The sequence below is a fragment of the Arvicola amphibius genome, chromosome 5, assembly GCF_903992535.2.
Source record: "Arvicola amphibius chromosome 5, mArvAmp1.2, whole genome shotgun sequence".
Lineage (NCBI taxonomy): Eukaryota > Metazoa > Chordata > Mammalia > Rodentia > Cricetidae > Arvicola > Arvicola amphibius.
The window spans coordinates 130,708,523-130,712,498 of record NC_052051.1 but is presented as its reverse complement, the minus strand read 5'-3'; the positions used below and the strand labels follow the sequence as shown (position 1 = coordinate 130,712,498).

General features: G+C 41.0%; 1 long non-coding RNA gene across 1 annotated transcript; it reads right to left on the bottom strand.

Annotated features, from left to right (window-relative positions):
• Window positions 1-471: 471 nt before the first annotated feature.
• On the bottom strand, window positions 472-3,709 carry LOC119815100. The gene is made up of 3 exons (XR_005285501.1): window positions 3,398-3,709; window positions 2,806-2,889; window positions 472-1,944 (listed from the first exon to the last, which is right to left on the bottom strand). It is a non-coding gene; the product is annotated as an uncharacterized LOC119815100 (long non-coding RNA).
• Window positions 3,710-3,976: the final 267 nt, after the last annotated feature.

Sequence of the window (3,976 nt, the reverse complement as noted above, 5' to 3'; positions counted from 1 at the left end):
AAAACATATTTTATAAAATTATAACATTTTCAAGAAAATTGATGGATCTGGAAATTATACTAAGTGAAGTAACCCAAATAACCCAGGTTCAGAAAGACATTCACTACATATTCTACATATTCTATATCAATATGAAGAGCCTAGGTTTGTGTGTATGTGTGTCCGTGCCTCTATGTTAGGTAAATAGGGTCAGGAAACTAGAAAGGGACCACAAGAATGGAAAAAGCAGTGCTGATTGGGGGACTGAGTAAGGGTACAGGCAATAGTTTAAGCAGAAAAGAAGAGGGGGGAAAGGGAATAAAAGTGGGGGAGGGAGAAATTTTACTAAGGTGAAAGTGTTTATAAGTTTAATAATGTCTTAGAGATACTTTTAGAGTCTTTTAATTATAAGTTTATGTGGTTTGCAAATAAGAATAATTTGACTTCTTCCTTTTGTGTTTCAGTCCCTTCTAATTTATTCTCCTGGTTGATTGTCCTAGTTAAAACTTAAGCACTATATTGAATAAGACCAGTTTAATAGCCCTAGAGCCCTAGATGATTAAGTAGAGAAGCACAAATATCTTGTTCTTCAAGAATTTCATTAAAACCTAGCGTTTCTATATCCACTTTCTCATGTGCTGAAACAGTGGAGAGAGCCCACACCCATGGTATAGCTGTATAATCACGATCAGAAAGCCATTGGTGCTAAAGAAGATGCGATGAAAGACCACTGTATCACAGAGTAAAGCTGAGACGAACAGACAGGCAGATTTGAAGGAAATACGGAAGCATTCACAATCTCAAACATTTTTTTTTTATTTTCGTTCTCTGTCCTCATATCAAATCATTGTATATTATGTAGTCTACAAGACATCTTTCCTTTAACCTGTGCTCAGAGAATTATTACAATTCCACTTAGCTTTGCTGCTTCTCCCCACCATTTTCCAACCATTAAAACCAAACTAGCTGCTGGCACACTCCAAACACCTCCTTGCTCACTTCGGGAGACAATATGCCCCTCTCAGAATCCATGTCTGATCCATTCACTGAGAATCTCAGTGGCAGCCTACCAGCTAAGAATTGTCTGCTGAGCTCAGTTCTCTGTGGGGTTTTGTTATTCATTTGTTTGTTTGTTTTATTACATATTCTTATAAAACTTCTGATTAAAATAAGGAAATCCAACCACAATTTTAGAAATTAGTCTTACTCGTGTAAAAGGATATCTGGCAAAAGATACTCACTGAAGGTCATGTAAATTGTACAACTACTTTATACCAGAAAGTTGAACATCCTTACCTAGGATTCAGGACTGTTCCCATTAGGCACGCCCACAAAATACATAAATTCTCTAAACGCTCAAGGTGGCACTCTGATAATATGGAAAACTGAAGAAAGTGTAAATGTTTGTTGTCAGCAGAGCACCATGAACCGTTATTGACAAGAACGGTAGGAACACTGTCCATTGGACAATGAGTGAAACCAGAACTACTTGCAGTAACAAAAGGGAATCTACATGGGGAGCAATGAGAGCAGCAGAAGCAAGCAGGAGAGCTACACAGAAAGCTGTTTACACAGCATAAAAACATGAGAGAGCAGAGAATATTGTGTTTATGGCTACACAATTCAAAGATGGGTACCAACTCTTGAGAGATAATAAACAAGACTGGAGAAACTGCTACTCCAAGGAGAGAATAAGTTGTGTTCATGGGCAAAGAGTTTCTGGTATATCTGTCTCTTCATTAAGCGAGTGACGCGGACACTCTTATTTGCCATCTTACTGCTGTTCTCTTCCGCGAACTGAGTGCTGTAAGGCGAGGAGTAGAGAGGAAGTTTCTGCGGTGCCTCCAGTGAGAACGAGGATCATCTCTTCACCACCCTACAGTCAATGTTTGCATAATCATCCGAGGCCATTTTAAGTGCGTGCAGAGCCATTTCTAATTCCATTTCTAGAGTAGCCCGAAGTTTCTGTCAAATGATGAAGGCCAGGAAACTCTCTTACTTAGGTAGTTGCTAGATTATTCCAAACCTTAACAAACTTACCCCAAGCTCAGAGCAGCGCCTGAGACAAAACACAGAAGTGGTGGTGGTTAGGGAGGTGGAGAGACCTAGGAAAAGACCGAGTGACAGAGAAAGGTGGCTGCTGTGCTCTATAGTGGCTTCATTTTTTGATAGGTCTCTTCTACCATTATTTCCGCCATGTGGTTTAGGATGAGAACATCAAGAAGGTGATCAGGAATTGTCCCGAAGGATGGATGACACACACAGCTACCCCCATTTGATCCAAATTCCAAACTGCTTCCTTTCTACTAGAGAATTCCCATCACCATGCAAAGTAGCTTCTATCAACAAAGAAAGCTCCAATGGCTTCAAGTTCCCCTCCATCTGCCACCCAGTCTGCAGGCCAACTCCCCTTGCCAAATGGCTCTGGAGAATCACTGATACCCTCCATGCCACAGAATTTCTTATTTGTTGTCTATTCTTTTGCTCTGCTCTCTGACCATAACACCCCTCAGAAATAAATCTTGTCAATATCAGTGATGATTTGATCTCACCCATAACAGTCCATAATCTGCCTTCATCTTGTAGCAACATTTTAAAATGTTTTTACTTTATTGCTTTGGAAGCAGAGGTAAAGTTAAGAGCCATAAGATTTAAAAGTAGGGACTTTGGATGTGCTGGGCTCTACCTTGCTTCCTATTGCTGTGATAAGCACTGTAACCAAAAATGATGTGGGGAAGAAAGGGTTAAAACTCATTGTTGAGAGAAGACAGGTCAGGAATCAGGAAGCAGAACCTGAGGAAGAGACCATGTGGCAATGTCGCTTACCGACTTGCTTTCCATGGCTTGCTCTGCCTGCTTCTTATTCATCCCAAGAACACCTGCCCATGCATAGCTTCAGTGAGCTGGACCCTTCAATGTCAATCATTAACAAGTGAGTGCCCACGGACATGACTACATGCTAATCTGATGGAGGCAGTTCCTCAACTGAGATTCCCTCTTCCCCCCGGTGACTCTAATTTGTGTCAAGTAGACAAAAAATAACCGCAGTACATAAAAAAGAATAAAAATTGTAATTGCTATATTGTTATGAAAGTAAAATATTTATTTAGCATGGGAAATAATCACAACCGCTGCACATATTAAAATTTCAATATTATCACCAACATAAAGAAAGAACAGATAACTCTTTCATAATTTATTCTTTATAATTTTCACAGCATAATCTTTCATTGTGTCTTTGAATAATAATGGTTTGGATATACTGCGGTTTCTAATAAGAAGAGGAAGAGTAGCTAATAAAAACTGTGTTTTTCTTTTCTCACTGTGCCTACATGTTGAGAGGCTAGGGCAGCATAGCGAGGATCTCAAATGCTCCACCCAAAGCACCACCCCAACCAAGTTCTCAAGTGAGTCTCACCTGGGGAAGGTTTACTTTCCATCCCCTTAGGAATTGTGGGCAGGATTTGTTTTCTTGAAGCAAAAGGGTTTCTAGCATTGGTCCCTTCAAAGTCAACAGCAGAAAGATTCCAGACTTACATGCAGCCATCTATCTTTTGTGCTCCCATACCTGAAGGGACTCCAGGCAGCCCGAACATGGCAAACGTGGCTGGGGCAGGCCTTGCCCTTCTCCCTCATTCTCTGTGTCCTGCTCAAAACCATTAGTTTACATTCCTAAAACTAGCCTCCAAGGTCCATTTCCTTATTTGACCGCTTCCTCCTCCTGAGACTGGCTACCCAGGTCCAGCTATCAAAGTATTGAAGTCCAGCAATCAAAGTCCCCTTGGCTCACCCAATAAACATGCCCAGTTAATATTAAACCCCTCATCCTAACATGGGGTTTCCCCTTTTACCTTTACAAACTAACGTTTGCCTACAGGCCATGTCTGTTTCCCCTCTATCCAGAGGAAGTCCTTTGCCCCTCCCACCCCTGGGACAAATACCACTATCCCACCTCCCTAGCCTCTTTTCTCTCCTGTCCCTTTTCTTTTTCTCTTCT